Here is a 26,283-nt window from a genome sequence, read left to right as displayed (position 1 = left end):
ACGAGAAACGAAACAACAAAAACGTGAGATAAATGACGTCAGACAAATAAAATAACAAAAACAAGACAAAATATTACAAAAAGGAGACACAAAGCAACAAAAACAATGGACAAACAACACAAGCGAGACAAAAAAAAGACACCATGACAAAAATCAGACAAAAATCAACGCATAAAGTGAAACACAAAATTGCAAAAATAGGACAAAAAACACACGTCAGACAAAAAGGAAATGCAAAACGACAAAAACATGAGACAAACAAGTCAGACAAAAAACAAGACAAAAAAAAAACAAAAACAAGACAAAATATTACAAAAACGAGACACAAAGCAACAAAAAAATGGACAAACAACAGAAGCGAGACAAAACAGACACAAAACGACGCATAAACTGAAACACAAAATGTCAAAAATAAGACAAAGAACACAAGTGAGACAAAAAGGAAACAAAATGACAAAAACGAGACAAACAACAAAGCAAAATATTACAAAAACAAGGCACAAAACGACAAAAGAACAATGAGCAATCTAGTATTTGTGATCAAAACAGCTTGTCATGGTCTATAAATTGCTGTAAATTTATATAACTTCCAGTTTGCAGTTAATGTCTTCTCTGTAATTTTTACACTTTTTTAAGTGGGCCGGATTGGACCCTCTGCTGGGCCGCTTGTAGCCTGCGGGCCGCTTGTTTGACACCCTTGATCTAAAGGTAGTGTTGGTTGTGCACTGAAACAACTAGACAGTTTTACCTGCTAATGCACTAGAATGAGGCATTGCACAGTTAAATGTTAGCACCTAAACCCTGCTGACTTCATCTGAGCTCTGACAACAAAACTAAAAACACAGTTTGCTGCTTCTTTATCACATCACATAGGTCTTGATTAGTTCGTTTGCTAGATGCTTGTGTTTTACTCGCAGTTTATGCTGATCCATGCTGGCTGAGGCGTATTCATGTTTATGTTCGCTTGTTGGGGTTAGATTGCATATCTGCACGGCAGCTCATCTATTTAAGCACAGTTTCCCTGTATAATAGTGAGTCCTGTTGCATGCGAGAATCAAATTTCTGTCTCATATCGGCTCCACGACTTCTTGTTTCCCCTCCAGGTACAGAGTTTGTTGTGTATCGGCTGTAATGCAGTTTATTGTCTTTGTTGTGTTTTTTAATCGTCTGAATGCCAAATAGCAAAATAACATCCCACACCTCCATAGAAACAAAACAATCATGGCTAGAGGTAGAGAGAATTCTAAAATTACTTCTATGCAACATAACAAAGATGTAAAGACATAAATTATTCAAAAAAGGAGAAAAATGAAGCAATATTTCTTAAATTATTCATCTTACAAAAATAGGAAAACCTGAAATCAACATGTACAACACAGGTGCCGTTTCGGTGAACATTCCTTGAATTTTTGTCCTGCTGCTGTTGGCTCCAGCTGACTGATTTATAGCTTTCTGGTTCTGCAAAGGACTGCAGAATTTTTTATTTATTGAATCTAGTTGGAACAAACTGAATATTTTTAGGATTTATTTATTTATTTATTTTACATTATACATGTAAATAAAGTGATTTTAACGGAATAGTATCTTTTCAAAGCTCAGATTTGGTTAATTTTCTGACAGAATGGCATGTTAGGAGACAAAAGGAAAGGAAATGGAAAAATCTGATGATTTTTTTCTGTTTCTGCAGCATCACGCTTTGATAAATGGTGAAATTTTGGCCATTTATGTTTTTTAAAATTCATTCATTTACAAGAACACGCTTTTCTAACTTGCCAGGTTTTGGGATTTAGAGTGCTCACTTTTTATTCTTGCTAATCAGTCCTATTTTGCCTCCTAAATTTAGATAAAATTTTTACTCTGGAGTTATATGACGATCAGCATTGGTTTGTTTGTCTGTCTGTCTGTGTACAACATTACTCTAAAACGGACAGATGGATTTGGATGAAATTTTCAGGGAAGGTCAGAAATGACACAAGGACCAAGTGATTAGATTTTGGCAGTGATATGGTGAACACACGCTTGTGCTCAGTGCAAGGTCATTTTGTTTGTCTGTATGAAATGACATGATTTCTGATCATCAATAGCTAATAAGCAAATGTTGCATTTCTAAAAAGAAAAAAAAGCTACATTTCTGAACAGCCTTGGCGGAGGATTGCGCTCTCTGAGTGCTTTTCTAGTTACTTCTGTTGTTGTGTTGTCTAGCTGCCCCATTGTAATAAAGGCTGTCAGCCTGTTTGCAGTCCTGGAAGACTCTATTCTACACATAAGTGTTGATATTTAGTTTGTTTGGGTCATCTGGGCAACTTTTACTGCATGACTCATACTCGCGCTTCACACTTCGAGTAGAAAACATGTAAGACTTGAAGCGTAGCAAGAAATGGAGCTGCTTAAAGTAACATTCACAAGCCGGAGCTGAGTGACCTGCTTTTGCAGAATTATTTCAGACAGACTAACTGATTTAAATAAGAGCCTCTTCCTCTTCTGAGACTGATGAAAGCAGAGTTATCGTATTTGGCGTGGATGTGCTTTTGAAAGCCCTCTTATTGGCAATGATACTGAGATTTACATTGATTTATCTACTTATTATCCTATTTGCTGATGTGTGTTGCATTCCGTCTGGATGCTGCGGCTTTTTTTTTTTTAAAATAAATGCAAAAAAGTCTGGAGATAGCAGCGTGAAGCAGAATACGCTATCAGTAATACAGGCCGGCTGATTTCTCCTTTATTGGAGTTATGTCCTTGAAATGAAACCTCCCGACGAAGCACTCTGGACCTAATTTCATTAAACGGTAGGTTTTGCCAAGTCAGTGAACCTAAAATGATGCAGTTGAACTCTCTGGTCTCGTGTCTCTGTCAGAGGAGGAGGTGCGAGTGAATCCACCGCCGGCCAGGTTAGCATCCGGCGGCCTCCAGTCAACCTCACCTCCTCCTCAACAACTCGCCACAGCTTCACCCTCGGCTTCCTGTTTTTTTCCCCCCGCTCGCGTTGTTGTGCATTTTCTGCTCAACTGTGCTGCAAAATAAAAACCAGAGCGAGAGACAAAAGCAAATATTTTTTTCACGGTGCTATGGGTTATTAGACACATGGAGTCACATTAAGCCGAGTCTCATTATCGGGGCGAAGATAAACTGGAAAAGCATTAGAGCCGGAGCTCACTGATGTATAGTTATCATCATCGCTTTGGTTATGCTAATGGATGTCTGTGTTTGCCGTGTGTTTACGTGCCAGCCTAATGGTCGCACTCGCCATTGTGTGGATGCGTGTTGCTGTCGATGAGAGTTTGAGAATGAATCCTCGTCCGTGAAACGTTCCAACTTCTTCTCCATCGACTTTTTCCAAAACCCAGCGGTCGGATCGCATCATCTCAGACGAATGGGTCGTTCTGCTCGTCGCACACGCTGGAAATTTAGTGTGATAATTATCTAATTAATTAATGAAGATCAAAAAGGCGAGCTGAATGAGCAGAGAGTGTGTTTGGAATTCCTTGCCCGAGGCGGCCCTCGGTGACCCGCAGCATGCGATATAAACGATACGCCTCGTGCAATCCCATCTTCCTCCCCTTTAGCAATTTGCACCGGGCGAGCTATTGATGTTTGCAGCATTGCACCGCGCACTGCTGGCTGATATTACTCTGAGATAAGTGCCAGCGAACCCAACAAAAAAAAAAACTTCAACCTGTGATACCTTTTGTGCAAATAGGAGAGGAGGCCTGCTTTCAGAGTCAGTGACTTTGAGGTGGATTATCTTTTTTGGAAACTCATTTATTTGCCATTTCCCTTCGAACTGCCGTCATCTGGTGCCGATTACGGGGAAACAATACGAGGCACAAAGCTGACAGGGAGCATTAGGACAGACCGGGGTGATGCGCTTCAATTAAAAAGGCCTTTTATTCACTTTATACAGCAGCAAGGCCCATAAATCCCGACTCCTGTCTGAAACTGGAGTTTATAAGTAACTAACAAGCGTCTACGTTTTTGGTCTCATAATCTGCTCCTTGCCACAAGTGTGACTCCGGCTGTCAGAGCCCCTCGTCTCAAATCACAGATAATCTAATGGACCCTTAACAGAGCCTCACTATTAAAGCAGAGCGGCCTGACCTCAGAGGGATTCAGAAAGCTACTTAAGCACCCACTGTTTTTCAGCACTTAATTAAAGTGACAAGAGCACTATTCCCAGAGTGTTTAATCAAAGCATTCTTGAAGGTATGACAGCCTTTATTCCACTGAAATGTGCTACTCCATATTTCAGCAGAAACGGATGAAGGGCAGCAGCAGTGTGTCTTTTTATAGATATAAAAATATAGAAACTGCCACCTACATATTGGAGATAAACAGTAATATAAATTGCAGAGTCTGTCTGAGTGGCCGCCGTTAAAAATTAATTGCCGCCGAGATCCGGTTTATGGAAATTAATTTGCATTGTTTATTCATTAATATTTGTGAATTCGGAAGGCTACTCGCTGTCACAGAAGGCCCATCAGCATTCGTAATCCAGCGTCGCACAGTTGGACATTATTAGCCCCGAGCAATGCCGGGCATAATCAGTCAGCCAGGTAATATTAAAAGGTGGGCTCTTTCAGGCTCTCAAGTGACATAACTGCCTTAATCAAACAGTTATCATGCACGAGGCCAGGGGGAGAAGAGAATAATGAGAAAGCAATATCCTAGATTAAGAATTAGTCTTTTCTGTAATGGCTCTGTCTCACTGGGTCAATGGTGCATAATGGTATAGCATACAAAAGATTCCAGGATGCTGCATTGGGGAGGAGAATGGAAGCGGATTTGTCCCGTGCGCCGAGATTAAAAGAGTCGATGTTTTGCCAGTTTTTTCGCCCCTGTCACTTTGTTTCCTCAGCTAAAAGCTCTATTTGTCATCCCCTCCTCTGAGTTAAGAAGTTAATAATTGCCAGCAGAAACTCTTGTACTTTACACAAAAAAAATACTGACTGCACAATATTTGCCCAGATGCATTTATTAACTTTAAGAAATGGAACCCTCTCGGAGAGCTGAGTTTTAGAGAGGATTATGCAGCGTTTCAGATAGTGGAATATCTCTGGTCTGTGTCGCAACAGTGCTGGCCCTAAGAGTCCCATAGGGGGAACTTTCTCGCTCGCTCTTTTTTTTCTTCTATTTGTACTTGATTCTTTGCAAGCTGTATTGAAATATTGAATAGATGGAGTCTAATGCTGACAATGGCTATAAAAGGCTTATGAATAACTTCACATGCTGCATTTCATTTCCCCTACATTATTCAGCCCCAGTTAGTAGTAAACTTTGAAAAGCTGTTGCGGTTCCCATTAAACTGGAGCAGGTTATTGTGTGAAAAATCAGGGAGGGGGGGAATCTTGCAGGAAAAATACAAACTAGCAAGAGCTGAACTGAATTTAAAGCCATCAGATGCACTGTCTTCCTGTAGGCTGTAAAAAATGCACATTTGTGCTGTGATGAAATAGAAGGAAATCACTTGTGCTTTCTGTTTCGATGTTCGACCTCAATCTCCGCATGATAATTTAATAGATCAGTTTTAATGTTTAAACTGTGCGTAATCTATCATTTTAATCCCACTCAGCTGATTTCATCGGAATAATAAAAAATCCCCCGGCATGCACAGGGTGCATTTTGGTGTGTTATTAACGACTGTAGTGCTCGCATCCATGAAATCCTGCGAGAAAAATAATAACAGCCCCAATCCCATTTCACTGATAGTCTGCAGTTTAAGTGGAAAAAAAAAAGGAGTCTTCGTGTGGATTTTTTTTAACATGAGGGGAAAAATTGATTAAGGGTTGATGAGCAGCTACTGTGAGGCATCATCTGTCTGATGTGACAACTCTACGCTGCTCCCCCTTTTTTTTCAGTTTTTTCTCCAGCAGCTCCAACCATCAAATCCTGATTTCCCCAGAGTAACCGTTAATTATGTCATTCGTGCTCATGTGATAAGATAACCGATCATCCGTGTGTTTCCTGAATGAGCCACATGTACCGGTTATTTATCATTTTTCTTCATCATCATCATCATCATCATCATCATCATCATCATCTGCAGAATATTTGAATCCTCTTTCTTTGAGGTTTTTGTCTCGAGTGAAGCTAACCTGTTGAAACGGCAGCTGTAATTGCACTACAATGCGATATTTTTCTTTTTTCTTGTAGCAAATCCAACGCTACGGCACATTTTGTTTTCTAAACCGAGATCACAAACCTTGTCTTATGTGCTTGATCTCACAATATGAGAGCACCAAAGGGCCCTGAATAGTTCTAGTGTGTGTGATACATTGTGGATTAAAAGTAAATATGCCACGTGGCAAAATGCATTAGTAGCCCAGAGAGCTTAATAATATTAATTCCTCTGATCTACAAGTGGTGGGGATGCAGTAGAGAAGAAGGAACTAGAGTTTAAGCATGGATGTTGACAACACAGATTTACGGAAATGGTTTTGAAGCAATTTAACCCATTTTTCAGGCTCAAAAGATACAATAGTGTGGAAGAAAAGCACCAAGTATGAGTACAAGTTTTCATTTTGTTCAAGAAAACGCCACTTTAACTTCTTAAATTACCCAACCTATGCCCACTGCCAACTTGTTCCCAATTAGGAGGCGAATGTCCACATTTCTGAAGCATAGTTTTTCACTAGCAGTGATAAATGGCTCCTCTGGAGTCATTGTGCTAATGTGAGCTGTTGCCTTTTCCTTGGAGATAACCACATATGTGAGCCTTGTCAGTCAAAATACATTTGAATTGTGGCAGCAGAAGCGGCTGTTGATGACAAAGACAGATCGAACTTCAACAACATGTTCAATGCCAAGCACAGGACGAACCTGCTTTTAAGACAGACTTGTCATTTGTTGTGAATTCATGTTTTCCGTGGCAGTAAACCATGTTACTTTCTGAATTTCCTGCAGATTACAGTGACTTAATGGGATCAAAGAATTGCTTTTATTTCGTTGATCCTGCACATATAGCCCTAGTTCCTCTGGGAAAGGGTTTAATCCATTTAAAAAGAATCTGGTTTTGTTAATACAAAGAGAAAATTGCAAAATAGAATGACCTCACTGCTCTTAAAAGAAGCCACGACCCCTTTCTAAATCTTAATAACGCCATGCAGCTTTTGTTTCTGCAGGTTATTGCATCAAAAACTTGTCCAATTTTAAGTAAAGTTGTTTACCAAGAACATAAACAGAGTGATTTATGGCTGTGTATAAGAAAGATGATGGATCTTTCTGTCTAGTGGTTTGTGTAGACAATCAGAAATGGGACTTGTGGAGGGCTTTTGCTTGCGCAAGGGTGACTGAGCACATTGTTGTTTATCTTCTACACAATGAAGTCAACAGACCCGTGCTCATCGGGAAAACTCAGCAGGCTAGGTCACAGCTGTCAAATACAGAGCCCCGAGCCATCGGAGGCTTTTGTTTTGAATTTGGCTTTGTCTGACTCATTGTTCTGCTCAGATGAAGGAAAGTGAAAACAGAACCGGTGGAAGTTTCGTAGCAGCTTGGTACACGATGCTACTTTCACTTCAATGGGACTTAAAACTGAGAAAACCTGACAGAATGGAGAGAAACTACAAAAAACAGCTCGCAGGCACAAATGTATGCCATCTCATTGGCTTCACAGCATAATAAGTAGCACAATTTCCAACATGAACAGTGTCAAAAATGAAGCAGCAGGCGTTCATTATGTGGAAAAATGCCTGCTTTTCATTTCAATTAAAAGTGTGATACCTCCTTTTCATTTATTATACTTTAAGCCTTAGTGCTAAGGTACTGATATATCCTAAAATATTAAAGTGTGTGCCTATACAGGTGACTTAAATAGATTCTAATTATTGTCCGAGTCTGGGACTGCTTGAAAACCTAATAACTCCAATGGATAATTTTCACCTGCATGAGTAAAAACATGCAGTAAACACCCCAATGAAGCCACATTTCTGCAGTAATCCAGTTTAAAAGTACAAACTACATACACTCACCAGTACATCTATACAAATAGCGAATCAGCCAATCACATGGCAGTAACTCAGTGCATTTAGGCCTGTAGATGTGGTCGAGACAACTTCAACTGAGCATCAGAATGGGGAAGAAATAGGATTTAAGTGATTTAACGTGGCATGGTTGTTGGTCTGAGTATTTCAGAAACTGCTGATGTACTGGGAGTTCCATGCACAATCATCTCTAGGGTTTACAGAGAATGGTCCGAAAAAGAGAAAATGTCCAGTGAGCAGCAGTTGTGTGGATAGAAATGCCTTGTCGATGCAAGAGGTCAGAGGAGAATGGAAAGACTGGTTGGAGATGATTGAAAGGCAACAGTAACTCAAATAACCACTGGTTACAACCAAGGAATGCAGAATACCATCTCTGAACGTACAACACATCCAACCTTCAAGAAGATGAGCTACAGCAGCAGAAGACCACACTGTGTGCCACTCATGTCAGCTAAGAACAGGAAACTGAGGATACAATTCACACAGCATCAACAAAATCGGACAAGAGAAGATGAGAAAAAGCGGACTGATGAGTCTCTATTTCAGCTGCAACATTCAGATAGTCAGAAATTGGAGTTAACAACATGAAAGCATGGATCCATCCTGCCTTGTATCAACGGTTCAGGCTGCTGGTGGTGTAATGGCACACTTTGGGCCTTTGAGTACCAACTAAGCATCATTTAAACTCCACAGCCTTCCTGAGTATTATTGCTAACCATGTCCATCCCTTTATGACCACAGTGGACCATCTTCTGATGCTACTTCCAACAGGATAAAGCACCATGTCACAAAGCTCAGATCATCTCAAATTGGTTTCTTGAACATGACAATGAGTTCATTGTACTCCAACATCCTCCACAGTCTCCAGAGCTCAATCCAGTAGAACTTTTGGGATGTGGAGGAACGGGAGGTTTGCAACAGACAAATGTGCAGCAACTGCGTGATGCTATCATGTCAATATAGACCAAAATCTCTGAGGAATGTTTAGTTGAAAATATGCCACGAAGAGGTCCAACCTTTTGCTAGCAAGGCGTACCTGATAAAGCGGCCAGTGAGTGTAGAGAACATTCAATATGTTTTCATGGCTAACAGCGAAAATGCCACTAAAAGTTGTTTCCTCGTCAACTGAAACAGATTTATAGCGCCTTTGTATGTGCCGTCCATTTCTTTTAAGCTTTGTTCATCTCCGTATTGAGCGCTGGCACCAGTTCCACCAACCGGTTCAAGGCAGGAGGGAAGCGTTTGATGCTATTGCCACCGTTTTTGTGCGTCTGTTCCACCAACCAAAGAATGTGATAGTTGCAATCCAGACTCCGTATTCTAATCCTCTCGTTTTCAAATGCTGCTCTCTGCCTATTTTCTTTTGAAGCACACTAGAGACGTATTCCTGTCCTCCACAGTCTGACTGGCTTCTCGTAAAGGTGCAATATTTCTGTTGTGCTGGAGATAGTTTTTCCAGCACTTTCAGGTGAAGGGAAAAATAGACTCTTCTCAGTAACCCTACGCTCCAGAGGCATGTAAACACAAACCACCTGTCACGTTTCGCTGCTCGCCTCGCTGCGCTGAAGGAGCTATTTGTAGATTTTGAACGTTGTCATGTAGCAACCAGCTTCTTGCATGTGTTCCTGTGTGCACTGTTACTTTAGGTCGCCTCAGTGTGACACCACCGTTAGCCTGGAGCCAAACTTTTCACATCTGTGAGTGATGCAAGTTCCATCAACTGTCTGTGTGCAGGCCAAATATCTGCACGATGTTACAGTGGAAATAGTTCAAACGCTTGGCAGTAGTGTGCTTTTAGTACACAGCATGATACAAAGCACGTAAGAAATGGTGTATAAAGTAGTACAACTTAGAAAAACTATGCATTCATATCACACATCTGCAAATGGAGCATAATCCTGGCTGTAAACTTAACCTTGACTTCAATTTTAAACCAAACCTGATGTCATCTTAAATAATAATGTCTAATATGTTTTCATTTGTTTTTCATGACGTATTTTAGAAAAACTATGCAACAATCATGTCAGCAGTTGTCCATGTGCACAAGGGAACGTAATCCTGGTGTAAAACTTCAGCTTAACTTCAATTTTAAACCAAATATGACTTAATTTTAAATAATAATTGATCGTATTTTTCAATATTATATGAATTTATACATTTAAAATGAGTTTGTTTGTCCACAGAGTGTTTAAACCTCAAAATAAACTAGAAAGAAACATATAAACTTAAGCTTAACCTCAATTTTATACCATACCTGACCTTTTTTAAGAAATTATACTTTTACTGTTTGCAACTTTTGTGACTTAAATTTGTAGTGAGTTTTATTTTGTTCTCCTGCTGTACTTGAACAACAAAATCAGATTCTTTCCCCCTCTAAATTTAGAAGAACCGCTTAACAGTAATGTCAACAGCATAATTCTGGCTTTAAACTTCCTCTTAATTTTGATTTTGAACCAAACCTGACTAAATTTTAAGCAATAATTGATAATATTTTAAATTATTCAATACAATTACAAGCTTTTGCAGTTGTAAATTGTTTTGAGTTCAATTCTAAGTGAGTTTTTTTGTTCTCAGACCGTTCTTAAACTGCAAAAGGAATAGAAAGCAGCATATTTAGTTATATAGAGTTCATTTTTTTTCATAAAGTAATTTGTGCCAACAGCTGTCTCTGTGCACATCTGCAAGGGAGCATAATCCTGGCTTAAACCTAAAGCTTAGCTTTAATTTCAAACCAAGTCAGACTTCATCCTAAATAATAATTAATATTTTTTAACTTTTGGATAAAGTGATAAACTTACGCTGTTTTCGGTTGTCATAATCTATATTTAAAGTGATTTCTGTTTTGTTCTCGTATAATTCTAGCTTAAATCTTAAGCCTAACTTAATTTTTAAACCAAACCTGACATAAACTTAAACAATGACTGTCTAAAAATTGAATTTTCTTTTTTCTAATACAGTCCTTAAACCACAGAAACATTAGAAATCAGCATATTTAGCTGCACAGGGTTATTTTTTTCATGGAATAGCGTGACTAGATTGATTTTTTTTTTTTTTTTGGACATTTTTTTCGTTGTCGAAGTTTTATGTCCACGTCTGGCTCTCTTGACACGGACCGTTATAAACGAGGGACTCAGAAGTTGCCGTCCTTTTAATCTCTGTCCCAACTAAGAGTCGCACAACTCTGGGTGGCCTCTATTTACAGGTAAACACAATACATTAACCCCCCCTCTCCAAATCTTCATCGCTCACATCCTCTCCGCCACACACTGTGTCCTATTCATCACAGGTTGCTGCACACGCGGAAGAAAGTACGATCACGCTGACCTTGAGGAAGTCTCGCTCATAAGAAGACTCACCCAGGCCAAGATCTAGGCTCTGTCAGGATGATTTCTTATTCTATTTAATGGAGGAAGTGCGATGCTTTATCACTCCCCAGGTTCATGGTTTATATAAGGCATAAGGGCCGGACCTGTTTGAAAGCCGTTAAGTCAAAGAAAAAAAACCGTACACAAAAAAGATGTCCTTAAGAGTCACGGTGATTTAGGTGCCGGGGGGTTGAATGGGTAATTTTATGTTAGATCGGCACTCTTCTGAATAGTAAACTAAGAAACAGACGACAACGTCCCCCTCCTATCTCTTCAATGACATTTTCCACTGAGGCATTTGTTGCGAGATAAGTGTGAATAAATGCAGAGGGAAGTGTTTCTTTGTCCTTTCGCTCTCATCTAAGACCTCACTTCACAGTCTGATTGTGTTGCTGCAACAAGCGTTTTCTGATTGGACCGAAAGCTCAGCTTTGCTGAATGTCAGAATTGGCATCACGTTATTGTCTATCATTTTAATTCTTTTTGAACATCTTTTTTTCAATCTTCTGTTAAAAAATTTACAAGATTACTTGTAAATTTACATGCAAAATGCAAATTTTGTGGCGCTCCAGTCACACCTCTTATACCACTGCTGGTCTTGCTAACTAGCGCTAACAATAGAATAGCATCAAGTTTGTGCTGCATTTTGGTTTGTGAACAAAATCTAAATGTAAGTTTACTGCAAAAAACACACTTGAGTCTGTGTTGCTCCAATAAGCATTTTTGGTTGGACTGAAGTCTCTAATTTGCAGTATAGTTGCAATACATTATTGTCTGAGCTCGTATTAGAAATTTTGCCAACTTTATTATGAATAAACATGCAAAATGTAGATTTTGTGGAGATCTAGTCACCCCTGTTGCTGCTCTGCTAACTATTCAGAACAACAGGAAGTTTGTGCTGCATTTTGGTTTCCAAACAGACTAAATTAGCATTTACTGCAAAAACTACACCTCAGAGTCTGATTGCTTTGTTGCAACAAGTATTTTCTGATTGGACCAAAATCTGTACTTTGTAGGATAACTCTGGAATTGGCATCACATTACTGTCTGTCATTTTAATGTTTTTGAACATCGTTTTTTTTGTTAAACTACTAGAAATTGTGCAAAATGAATTATGAATGAACATGCAAAAAGCAGATTTTGTGGAGATCCAGTCACCCCTGTTAGCATGTAAAATTAGCTGCTCTGCTAACTATCGCTAACATCTCAACAACAGAAAGTCAACACAAAGACTAAACTAACATTTACTGCAAGAACCGTCATTTAGAGTCTGATTGTGTTGTTCCAACATGCGTTTTTCTGATTGGACTGAAAGCTCTACTTTGCAGGATAATGGCAGAATTTGAAATACATTACTGTTTATAGTTTTATTTTTGAATATCTTTTTTCCAAGCTCTTGTTTGATATTTTGCAAGTTTGTGCTCCACTTTGGTTTCTAAACAGACTAAATTAAAGTTTACTACACTTTAGAATCTGACTGTGTTGCTCCAACAAACATTTATGCTGGATTGGACTGAAATCTCTGCTTTCCAGAGTAATGGTAGGATTTGCTTCACATTATTGTCTGTAATTTGAGTTCCTTTTATATTTCCTTTCTTTGAGCTCCTCTTGTAGAGTAAAAATGTTGCCAAATTAATTAGGAATAAACATGCAAAATGTAGATTTTGCGGCGATCCTGTCAGCAGTAATGCAAAATTATCTGGTCTAACTATCGCCAGGTTTGTGCTGCATTTTGGTTTCTAAACAAAGACTAAAATTAAGTTTACTGCAAAAAACACACTTCAGAGTCAGATTGTGTGGCTCCATTATCATTGTATTGATCCAGGTAATTTTATTTATTCATCCTTTTCTCTTGCTCCTGTTGGAAATTTTGCAAAACAGATTTTGTAGAGATCTAATCACCCCTTTTATCAAGTAAGCGGCACTAGTCTTTCTAACTATTGCAAATATCAGAATAACTGAAAGTTTGTGCTACATTTTAGTTTCTAAAGAAAGACTAAAAGTTTGCTGCAATAAAACACACATCAGGGTCTCTGAAATCTCTACTTTGCGGGATTTTAATCTCAACATTTCTTTTTACTCCTGTTTGAACTCCGGTTTTTAAAATTAGCTGCTCTGCTAACTATCGTTAACATCAGAACAACAAGATGTTTGTGCTGCATTTTGGTTGCTAAATTAAAATTTACTGAAAAAAACCCACTTCTGAGTTCAAACAAGCATTTATTGATGGAACTGAAAGCTGTACTTTGCAGTATAATGGCAAAAGATGCCCATTAACTAACTAACATTATAATTATTATTGATGATCTTTCTTAGAGTTCCTGTTGGTTCTTTAAAAACAGTAGAAATTTTGCATAATTCATCAATAATGAACATGCAAAATGCAGACTTTCACCCCTGTTGTCATGTAATCTAGCTGATCTAGCTGACTATCATCAGGTTTGTGCTGCATTTTGTCTCTGAACAAAGACTGATATTAAGTTTACTCCAAAAAACACTTCAGAGTCAGATTGTGTTCCTCCAAAAAGCATTTTTTTTTTGATTGAACAGAAAGCTCTACTTTGCAGGATAACAACAGAATTTGTGTCAAATAGCTAACATCTCTGAACGTCCTTCCTTAGAGCTCCTGTTTGTTCTTTATAAACAGGAGAAATTTTGCAAAATTAATCGATAATGAACATCCAAAATGCAGATTTCCACCCCTGTTATCACGTAAAATTAACTGATCTAGCTAACCATCGCCAGGTTTTGCTGCATTTTGGTTTCCACACTTCAGCATTTCACTCATGAAGCAGGAATAAAAGAGCAAAGATAATAAAGTCCAATAACATCTTCCAGGCTGGTAAATATAGCTGTGGCTACAGAGCGGAACCTCCATCACATCAGGACGTGACTGGCAGTCTAGCCCGACTACATACTGAGGCCATGATAATAATATAAACGAGCCAGATGATGTTTCATGGATAAGTGCGGCTGAGTTTTTTGCAGTTAGCTCCCACATCAAACGGCTGCTAGCTCAGCCTCTGTTTTACTTCAATAAGTTATGATGTAATTTTGCTCTCTGCCATGATAATGATAAGGAGAGGAGATACTAGAAGGGTGGGTAACTATTTCAAATTAAACTTGAGTCACCTACACAAGCCCTTCAACTTTCCATCTCGGATGTTGTGAACCATACAGAGCTGTAAATGTGCACACGTCCTCTCTGTTCCGACACACCTGTAGTGCACTTTATTCTGTATTCAGCACAACATCCAGGAGACATGAATTTGGGATACTGTGATAGGATTGCTGAGCAAATGGGACTCCAACATTTGTGCTGCACCAGTTGCATTTACAGCAGCTCTGTATATGCCGGGGAGTGCAGCTTGCTCAAGTGTGTTAAGCGAAATGTGAAATGTTCTGTTTTTTGAGTTGGAGCTTCGCAGAAAAAGCTGCGTTGGGGGAAATTATGTCATTTAAGGGCCACGTTTTCCTTTTAATGAAACGAAGATGAGTTTGGATGTAGATGAATAAAAGTGGAAATATTATGTGGCACACGGCGGAATGTGGCACAGAATTAATTGCAGATGCTTGTTGAAAACAGAATGTAGAACAGCGAGCAACACAACCGCTGATGGAAGATGTATTAGATCAGTGACTTACATGTATTTTTAGCAGGGAGAAGTTGCCGCCATATGGTTAAACCTTACCTTACGGAGTAATCGGCAGTGTTAAAGGGAGAAGACAGGATTACAAATCCTTCTCGCTGCACAAACAAGCGACTTAAACACTTAGCTACAAAATAAGATGATTAAATCTGTTGGCGGCTACAGAATTCAGACCCTCACATGTGAAAATGTGTTGGTTTTTGTGAAGGAAAGTGCAGTGTTACAGCAGCAACAAGGAGATGGTGCAAACATTTAAACAACATCAGTAAAAAAATAAATAAAATGTATTTAAGTACTAGTCCTAGAAACACAGTATTGCACATATTAGTGCATTATTGTCTGTATATGTTGCACAGATTTGTCCAGAAGTAGAATAACCACAACATATTCTAGTATATGTAGAAAAAATTTATGTTGGACGTTTATTAACCTTTATTAAACCAGGAGAAAGTCCACTGAGATCAACAACCTCTTTTGCAAGGGACTCCTGGCCAAGATATGCAGCAGCAAATACAAAACACAGTTACACAATTACACAGTTACAACACAACTAAGACACAAGCAAAAACAAATAAAAAAAATTACATTTACTAGCAAATTATGACAAGTGCATGTTATGTTGTGAAGTCGGTCTGAAGAACTTGCAGTTTGGATTTAAAAACGCTCACTGAGATTAACTTGGTTATTTTTCAGTATTTCTGCAACATATTCCATGCAAAAGACACAGAGTAAGCAAAAGCCTCTTTACTCAATTCAGTACGAGTGTATGGAACAAATGATCTTGTGGATGGAGAGCGTGAAGATCAGAACTTTTCTGTGCAGTTGAGGAGCAAATGTAGGTGGACAGTAGTCCAAGTATTGCCTTGTATATGAAAGTCTACCAATGATGGGTCCTTCTGGTGGCTAAAGCAGCAATACCAGCCGTGAAGATAACTCGCAGTGATGTGTCGATACTTCACAGTTCGTAATAAACCTCAGAGAAGCGTGGTAAACAGTGTCAACCATTCGAAGACATTGAGCAGAAGCATTCATATACAAAAGATCTCCATAATCCAACACAGACAAAAAAAGTCGCAGCGACAAGCCGCTCTAAAAGAAAAACCCAACTTGTTTCGACAGTAAAATCCCAGTTTTAGCCTCAGGTTCTTCACGAGATTCCCCACACATGGCTTGAAAGTAAGGGAGTCATCAATCAAGACACCCAGGTATTTCTACATGTGAACCACTTCTACTTTATTTCCCTCATGTGTGGACACTGAGGGAATCATTTGTGGCCACTTCCTAGAATTGGAAAACAACATTAGTTTAGTCTTTTCTGCACTGAGAACAAGTTTCAGGTGAAGTAATGAGTACTGGACAGCAACAAAGGCTTTCTGCAGAGATTCAACAGCCTGAACAAGAGTTGATCCACAGCAGTAAATAACTGTCATCGGCATAAAAATGCACAGTTTTTAAGAATGCAAAATATCCATAATTATGAGTTTTTCAGTGTAATTAAAATAGAAATTACATTCTGATCAAACTTTGGGTTTTTGAGTGCTTGCGGGTCGAAACTTTTTTAGATATTTTGGCAACTAAGTGTTGATATACTGAAGAAAAACAAAATATACAAAAGTATAAACTAGAAGTGTTACTACAGTGTTGCACAGATACTGAAATAAATAGAATTACTGAGAGAAGTTTTAATATTGGGCAGATTATTATCTATGTACATTGCACATATTCATTCATAAATAGAAGAATGATATGGCACATATTCTAATATATGTAGAATAATAGATGTTGCATGGGGTTTTTAAAAGTACAAAATATTCCTAATTCACAGTATCACAGTGTCGATATGGTCCTAAAGTGAGGTATGAGGTGCAAATAAAACATCAATAATTGCATTCTGAGTAACTTTGGGGTTTTTGAGTGTTTGTGGGTCAAAACTTTTTAGGTATTTCAGCAACTAAGTAATTAAAAACTAATGAAAAAGCACCAACAGATCGGTTAATAATGAAAAATAATCATTGGTTGCAGCCTTAATGTCAACTTCTTCAAATAGCTCTGTATCTTAGTGGTCATCTTCTAATTACTGAAGGATTAACTCGCCACCGTGCCACAATTTTGTGTTTTTTGAAGCTGAAATGGAAATAAACTTGTAATATATTCATTGGTCTGGGAGTTATCTGCAAGATTTTAATCAGATCACCTGAGTGAAGTATTCCATATCTGTATTTTTCCCTCACATTTCCCCCTGCGGGAGTGTTACAGCGCTGTTTGGCCCCCTTATAATGAAAGGCCCCACAGCCGCCTCTCTAGAAATCATTACAATCTCCCTCTACCTCTAGGGTCAGTAAACTAATAGTCATTCACCTGTGTGACAGGAAATCTTTCCCAAGTTGCCATTGGGGGCCTGGGAGGTTGTGTTTAAGGTTATGGAGTCGAGTCTAGCCAGAGATGACTGTTTATTGTTTGGGTGGATCCCGGTGATTGAATGTGTGTCGGATCGAAAGCTTTTCATCACAAATGCAAGGGATGGTGATTACATATATAACCTGCTAATTGGCTGTCCTGCTCCAACTGGCAAGCGATGAAAACCTCAATCCGGATATGGATAGGGAAAAAAGAGTAACTTTATAAGCGGTGGAGCGAACGCATCGGCAAAGAAACACCCTCCATCATCCACGTACGCCTGTATACGGCCTGCAGTGATATTTCATTCTTTATTTTCTCTTGACCACAATTGTTTCTGCCTACTGTTGGCTCAGAATCAGTGGCGGATTTTTCACTGGGATGGCACAAATATATTCAAAGACACAAACACCCCAGGGCCTCTGGGATATTTTAAGACTTTGTTGTTTTTCAAAAAGCATATATGAAAGAAGTTCATAAATAAAGAAACGTAACAAAAGCAGAAGACAATGAACTGACCACACTTTGGAGTTTAGCTTCAAAGCAAATTGAGGTGCCTTTTTGTGAAAGTGCTAAAAACCCCCCAAAAAGACGAGACAAGCAGGTTAATGATGTCAATGAAGTTGAGCAGAAAAAGGCTGCTGTCATTTTTCTTGGCCTCCTCCAACTCTGGCCATTCTAAGATAAGCCAAAGCAGCACTCAGATATGAGTAATAACTGCACAGTGGAGTCTCCGAGGATCTGCCTCACCTTTTATCTCGCACAGAACACCACACTGAGCTCACTGTTTTGTGTTTTCACAGGGCAGAAACTGTTGTGTCCTCGATATAAAATGGCACCGCCAGGTAGCCGCGTTCTTCCTATTTCTATTTCCGACGCTACTTCAGACAACATATGTATACCACAGGGAAGGTTAGATGCGTTTGCTTTCCAGAAAAAGCCTCAGCATCTGTGGAGGCTGCAGGAAAGTGAGGTTTTTTTACCTCTGCGGGGTATATTTTCCACCACAGAGAGAAAGAAACGCCACGTCTCCATAACTGACAAACGAACAGAGACACATCTATATAAATAATTGCTAGGTAGAGTGAAGAGGAGTCACCCATCATTCAGAGCAGAAGCGTGTGCAATATCTCCTGCAGATTGAGAGTCATCCATCACCGCAAGACTTTAATTTCAGATGTTTAGGACTCTTGCTGATGATTGTCTGAGAGCCGGGGAGGGCCCGGTCTTAGAGGTCTGCAGGGGTCTTGGCTGAGTGCAGCTCGCCGTGGGAGAAATTGCCGCCTGACACAAAAAGCGCGTTCATACGAGCACAATAGCTTCATCTGAGACCGGCCTCGAGACTGCAGACGGAACAAGCAAAAACCCCGCCGTCTGATTAGCATTCAGATGCTTTAAACTATGCAGACAAGTCTCTGACAGTTAGCTTATTGCATCTTATGGCGCTGCAGAAACGTACACACTTACCGAGCTCACACACACACACACACACACACACGCTCGGACACACCTCATTTAGAGCGGAATGATGTCAAAATGAGTCCATTGAGTGGGGGGCAGAGATTGAAGAGCCCAAGGTAAAGAGAGTCTGGAGACGCCAAATAATCTCAAGTATTGATCCCGTTTAAGCCGGAGGCTGCTGATGGACACTTGCCTCCAAATGCAGTGATAGGTGGCATATCCCTATGACTGATCACGGTACTTGTGCTTACGGTAAAAGGCTGCAGACTGTACATAAATAACAGCTCAGCCTAATCAAACAGAGCAGCAGATCTGGGAGCCGTGATGACAGCTTAGTGGACGTATGCTGTAATTTACCACAAGGCACTCAGTCTCGCCATTAAATTTACATGGACACAGCGTCGAGAGAGGCATAAAGAGCCGGTTGACTTTACATTTGCTTGGAAAGAGGTCCTGTTGTGGCAGATGTCTATCTAGAAGGCAGACAGTAGCATGTTTTCTTGTAGGTATTCCAGATTTTGCCTGGTTTTTAAAGCACGTGCAAGTAGATTCTCAAAAATAAGTGATTCAGAATGGTCAAATACGTAAAAAAAATTTTAAAATAATCATCTTGTTTTCTGTAGGCATTGAATTTGATTAACTATATACCCAGAAACCTGAACTTTTCACAAGTTTCAAGACTAGATATAACAGTGTTTGGTGTAATACCTTGCAGGGAACTTCCACTTGTCAAGGACAAAATAGAGATTGAGCCACTTGGGGTAAAAATGAAGGTATCCAGTAGCTCACACATTCAAGAAAGATGATGAAATCAATGTACAAAAGAGTGGCAGGTGTCTGTCTATAAGGCCATGAAGGCAGACAGTAGCATATTTTCTGTAGGTATTCCAGATTTCCTCTGGTTTTTAAAGCACATGCAAGTAGATTCTCAAATATAAGTGATTTTAAATGGTCATATCTGTACATAAAAAAAAAATAGAAAAAATAAAAAAAAAAATCTTAAAATGATCATCTTGTTTTCTTTAGGCATTGAATTTGATTAACTATTAACCCAAAAAACTGAGCTTTTAACAAGATTCAAGACTATTTGGTGTAATACCATGCAGGGATCTTTCACCTATCAAGATCAGCAATTCAAGATATCCAGTAGCTAACACATGGTACATTCAAGAAAGGTAGTGGAACCAATGTACAAAAGAACTTGCAATAAACAAACAAATCAAGAAATAAGATGCCATAATTGCTGATAATTGCAGTAAAGGTGTCAAATGTTAAATGGTCAAATCTGTAAAAAGAAAAATCCTAAAATGATCATCTTGGGTTTTTTTAGGTATTGAATTGGATTAATAATAAATCCAATAATCTCAACTTTTAAGATGATTCAAGACTAGATGTGACTCTGTTTGGTGTAATACCTTGCAGGGAACTTCCACCTATCAAGGACAAAATAGACATTGATCCACTTGGGGGTAAAATTTAAGGTATCCTGTAGCTCACACATTCAAGAAAGGTGATGAACCAAGGTACAAAAGCATGTGCAATAAATGTGCAAATTGAAAAACTAAGGTGCCAAAATTGCTGATAATTACAGTAAGGGTGCAAATTGCTGATACTTCCTTGGAAAAAAGTGCAAAATTGCAGGTATTTACATTAGAAAGAGCATTTTAAAAAGTCTACATACAGTGTAAAAACAGAACTTTCTTGCAACGGCAGTAGCCAAATTGCAGAAACTTGACATTCCCGTAATAAAACTTGTCAGAAAAAAACATCTTCTTCCACTTCACTGTCACTAGATGCCTGAAATTACTGCCATGATACGCACCAGAGCCAGTTAGTATCACTGTCATCACTTAATATACCACAAGTATATTGCATGTCTCTTCATTTATCCCCTCTAATGCAGTTATAATACCTGAGTGGCTGGTGGCTGCATGCCCTGAATGCTCATTTTCTGCACAGTAGCCTCTGTGTACTCAAAGGGGTCCAGCTCCTCTTTTTTTTCCTCTGGAAGTGGACTCCTCGGAGCGTAATTTGATTATTCCAAAGCAGGTGTTTTCAGTTGAATGCTGATAAGAAAAGACTCGGCGCCTTCTGACACTAAAGTGAGTTACAATAGATGTGCTTAAAGTAGTGGAAGGCAGAGGCTTTTTTTCTTTCTTTTTTTTAATCTGATCTGTAAGTGAAGATGGGATTGACTTAGAATTCACTAGGCATCTCTTTTTAGTCCCACTGAAATGATGTTACACATTCTGAGAAATGGAAGGCGAGTGAATTGCACTGTTCCTGGTGCAGTAATCTTGAAAAAGCACCCCCCCCCCTCCCCAAAAAAGTGGATTCTGTCCACAAAACACTCGATTCATCCTTGTGGGAGATGCAGATTGGATGTAATTACAACTTGCACTGGGGCTTCTGATGTAACAATCAAACGTGTCTACATTTTGTGTCCTTACATTTCCTTCTCCTGCCTCATCCGAATGAGCATCTGCTGCTGCGGAATGGGGGCAAGGTTGCATCTGTGATCCCGCGTTTCTCACCAAATCAGATTCCGTCAAGCCTCTTTTGATATCCTGAGATTGTTGCCTAATCCGTCTCCGCACCACAGGAAGCGGTTGTGCCCACTAATAATATCACTGTTGTACACTGTGTGCAAACAAAAGGAATAATCTGGAGGCTGCGATTGAGCCATCAGACCCTCTTTGCTCTCACTCTCAACACTTTTACTCCGAGCTGGAAACACATGCAACACATCCGCCACATGAATGCACAGTCGTCAGTGAGTCGTAGTGTTCGCTTGTCATTTTTTTCTGCAATATGTGCAAAAAGAGTGGTAGTTTGGTGGCACAAGCGTAGCTTCGATCAACTTGCCAACACTACTTGACACGCCACGGTGTTGATAATCAGCGTTGAACACTCTCCAGCACAGAGTTGAAGACGTTACACAGCCTTTCATATGCAGATGAGCTGAAATAACCCACAAATGGGGTCATCACATTCAGAATGAAGTGTTCCCTGACGTGTTTAATTGACGCTCCGGTTTCGTTCTACGAGCAATGACAGAGAGCACAAGTGGCGCACAACTGCCTAAGTGTCTGCGGTCCCTCCGACTTCCAGCGCCGTCAAGGGCACCGACAATGCACATTTCATCACACTTAACCAGCTGTTAGGAAGAAGTGTGTCAGCGGTGTTTTTTCTCCGAGGGGACGACACCAGGAACTTAATGACACGGAGCTCCCTTCTGCTCCGTGAGGCTCTATCAACAAGCTGAGTTGCTGGGAATCAGTTGTGAAGGTGAGAAGTAAGGGGTGCATGCAGGCGGTGGAAATAAAGCAAGAATAGCTTACCTTTAACTTTCCAGCAGAGCCAGTTTAATCCCAATTTGCACTGAATCAAACTGTCCTCCCACCTTTTTAACGCGAGCTCTCTCTCCTTGTTTTTTAATCTTCTTTTTACTCCTTTTGAAATCAGTCTCTTTCCTCTTTCATTTGTGTCATTATCCCGCTCTTTGTGTACAGTTTGAGCCTCACGCTGGAACGCAGCGGGGGATGCTTGGGCGCGAGGTTATAGCCCGAGACGGCGGCTTTTGGAAACGGAATAAACACGGGAGCCAAAGTGGAGTGTGTCCGTGTGGTTACAGAATGACGACTGAGGAAAAAGGAGGGAGGGAGGGAGAGTGAGCCAGCCAGCGAGTGAGTGAGTGAGTGAGTGAGCGGCCAAGTGAGAGAAAGAAGCTTGTGTATGTGCAGAGAGACGGGGGAGAGTGAGGGAGGAAGTGTGTACGAAAAGGGGGGAGAGAGAGAGAGCGAGAGGGGGAATGTGAGAGGGTTTGTGAGCGCTGCTGGCTCAGTGGCGAGCGACAGTCATGATTGCATTGGCGTAAGACAGTAACGCACCCGCCTCCCTCCCTCCCCCACCATCAGGTCCCCCGAGCACCAGGGATCTTCATCATCAAGCAGATTAGAGCCAACTAGCAAGCTCCCCTCCCACCCCCTGCACAAAAAAGAAGAAAAAAACCCACCCTGACACACACAGAGCCAGTGGTGTGTGCCGCCGTTGGTCACCAGGGATATTCTAATCGGACTGAATGACTGGAGACGCTTCTTTTGTCCAGACCTCATGTGGTTACTGATCCTTTCAGGTCCGACTCAAATTAGACAACCCCTCTTTGCAAAGCAGAAGTCGGTTAATTAAGCTTTTCTTGGAAAGGAAACGAAGTCTCTGTAGGATAGGTATCCAGTAATGATCTGTGGGTGTGGTGTTGGGAGGGCCTGTTGCATTTGACTGCCAGCAAACTTGCTCTGTGCCGGATCTGGTCAAATCACCAAACAAGAAAAGCACTCAGAGAGCGCAGGACTCCACCAAGGCTGCTCAGTCGTATGATTTCTGACGGATAAGTTTGCAGCGGTCGATTTGTAGTAGGATTGCAATCATGTGATCGTCAGCAGGCAGCTGATGTAGAGTTCACTTGTTGTCATGGTTACAGTGACGCCATGCAGCTATCTCGCAATGGTACAGAAATCTTTAACAAATCCGTGGATCCAGACTATAAGCTGCACCACTGCCAAAATCTAATGAAGTGGTCCTTGTATCATTTCTGACCTTCCCTGAAAATTTCATTCAAATCCCTTATTCCATTTTTAAGTAATGTTGCGCACAGACAGACTAACAGACAAACAGACCGACAGACATACGCCGATTGTAACTCCGCTGCATTCCTTTGCAGAGTAGTAAAAGTGGAGCTACACTAATGCCACCAAAATGTGGAAAAAGCTACAGTTCGACAGCACAAAGCATATCATTTTCATGAAAACAGCAGCAAACTTGTGAGGTATTGTTTTTTTTTTTTGTTTGTTTTGTTTTTTTCCAAAAACAAGTAGTTCCGTAGCATAACTCAAGCAAATGGTAACTGAAAATGACTGAAAACAGTGTCTGAAGATGGAGGATGGAGCTTGAACTCTTTTCTGGATGTTTGGCTCGTGCTCTGACCACCAATCCAACCTCCTAACACAGACTTTGTTGCTTTTTGTGTGTGCAAATTAAGAGAAACACCCATATCACATGACTTGCATGCAGATCAATTGAAGAAATAGGACTGAAAATTACAGCATTTTTCAAGAAACTAGTGCAGTTCTGGCTGCAGACCAGGATAGATTTTGCACATTTTGGTGCTAAACTGCATTGACTGACACCTGCAGAGCATTTAAAGTGATCAAAATATGAACCTTAATAAGTTTTAAAGCTGTTTATCCTCTAAGACCAGGATACATTGGTGTAGAAACAGAACTGACCCAATTTTTTTAAGGTTATCAACCACAACACATTCGCTGAAGAGGCTGCCTGGTATTCTAATGACTAAAATGGAAGAACCATTTATTTGTTGTACCACAAAGGTCAATAACATCAGTTGTTGTTGTTTATACAGCTGTTATTTACTCTCACCCACAGTTTTGATTAGACAGAAGTAAAACTTTTTATTTTGCTCTGGTCTCTCTCTGGCCTGGAGATAAGGATGAAGAGATTTGTTTCATTTCAGAATTCCCCCAAATGATTTTATCCACAGAGCCCAAGACTTTTCATTTTGATCTCTCAGTTGTGCAGCTGTTGCTGACTAAATTCAGGGATGTTTTTCTTTTATTTGTTTTTCAGGGGGAACTTTTAAAAAAAAATAACATGGGACATAAATGGTTAGGTTGCTACAGCTGACTGCCTACTAACAATGTAGTCTACCTAATGATATAACAATTGCTTTCCTGTCCTGGGGACATTCGTTTTGCTATCAGGCTCCGATAGCCAGGTTGCCAGGTAATTTATGTTCCCGTGCTTGTACCCAAAATGCAAACACTGCAGCACAAAGGCCAATGTTTTCTACATATATTATATTCCCATGCCATGCTACCGAATGGTCACCTGCCAGTGTTATCATCGCTATGCAGTAGGCAACCGACAATTACTGCTTTATGCTAATTTCTTGATTGGCCGTTGTTTGTGCAATTCCTGCTTTCCATCCGTTTGTGGCGTTTTCACCCTCTGGCAACTCTGTCGGCAGATAAACAGGTGGGACCTTCTTTACCAAAAAGGAAGGTACAGTTTTTGACTTCAAGTACCGGTTTTATCCGTCCATCCATTATCTGTACACCGCTTAATTGTCGTTCGGGTCACGGGGGCCTATCCCTGCTAATTTAGGGCAAAGGTAGGGGACATCCTGGACAGGTCACTAGTCTATCACAGGGCTACATATACAGACAAACAATCATACTTACATTGACACCTACGGACAATTCAGAGTCACAAATTAATCTCAGCATGTTTTTGACAGTGGAAGGAAGCCGGAGAAAACCCACCATGCACAGGGAGAACATGCAAACTCCATGCAGAAAGATTCCAGGCCCAGTCCAGGACATGAACCAGGGATCTTCTAGCTGCAAGGCAAAAGTACAAACCACCAAGCCAATGCGCAGCCAAGGTATCAGTTTTATTTGTAAATTTTTTTTGTGCTTAAAGGAAGGGATTATGGCATGTCGTCAGTGGTAGTGGGGTAGCTGGAAGATGAGTGCATTTGTGAACAGGAATACTTTCAATTCTTTACAGGGGATGTTTTAAAAAGTGTAAAATATATAGCCATTTTAATTAGCAACAGGTTTAGGGGATTTTTTAAATTAAATACGTAATCAGTGCATAGAATCTGGAATTAGTAGTTGTAAAAACAAATTTGTGGTTGATTTTAGTTCTCACTGATTTGATTTTACCCATAAAAAATCAGATTTTTGTATGTATGCTGGAGCTAGATTATGCTCAGGTTTAAGTTTTAGGGTTTAAGAGGATAATAGGATTAAGTTAAGGTCAGGACGTTAGCTGTAGGTCACCGTTGGTTGGCTAATGGAAGATGCTAGAGTGCAGCAATGCAGATGTGTGCATTGGTAGGCTGTTGAGGTTGTGAAATGTGACTTTACGTGGATTCCAGCAATAAAAACAGTGATAAAGTACAAGGGTGAGGGGAATGGCCTGGAGGTGGTTCGGAGTTGAGGGGAATCCAGTTGGTAGAGGAGGCATCAGCTGGTTCCTGCTAATACCCATAACCTCTCAAAGAGAAAGAGCTAATAAAGAAACCCAACACCTCCCCTCATCTATTCCCAACAGGGATCACCGTGGAAAAAGAATTACATCATCTAAACATCAAAACTTTACGGGTTTCTCTGAAGTCTGGCAGTTGTCGCTGACGGTGACCTAAATTCGTCTTATTTTCATGTCGTGCATAATTTTATTGCACTGCTACTTGCCTTTTCTTGGTCATGTGGAATACTGATGTCATCGTGCCTCTCTCTGGCACGTTGAGGAGCAACCACCCGCTTTAACCTTTAAAATTAGACCTTGATATGGTGAAGGAATCAAAGGTGGCACACATCACTCTGAGGAAAAGGTTATTGAGGCATTAGC

The 26,283-nt window shown here is 40.1% G+C and overlaps 1 protein-coding gene across 1 annotated transcript in view; it reads right to left on the bottom strand.

Annotated features, from left to right (window-relative positions):
• The window catches only part of LOC111579182 (cadherin-12-like), a 119,374-nt gene extending 96,729 nt beyond the window's left edge, over positions 1-22,645 (bottom strand). The window contains exon 1 of the mRNA XM_023286353.3: positions 22,194-22,645. The gene's annotated coding sequence lies outside the window, so the exon portion shown is untranslated. The remainder of the gene's footprint in view (positions 1-22,193) is intronic.
• Between the last annotated feature and the right edge of the window lie 3,638 nt (positions 22,646-26,283).

Source organism: Amphiprion ocellaris, chromosome 22, assembly GCF_022539595.1.
Source record: "Amphiprion ocellaris isolate individual 3 ecotype Okinawa chromosome 22, ASM2253959v1, whole genome shotgun sequence".
NCBI classification, from domain to species: Eukaryota; Metazoa; Chordata; class Actinopteri; family Pomacentridae; genus Amphiprion; species Amphiprion ocellaris.
This window is presented reverse-complemented; position numbering and strand designations above follow the sequence as displayed.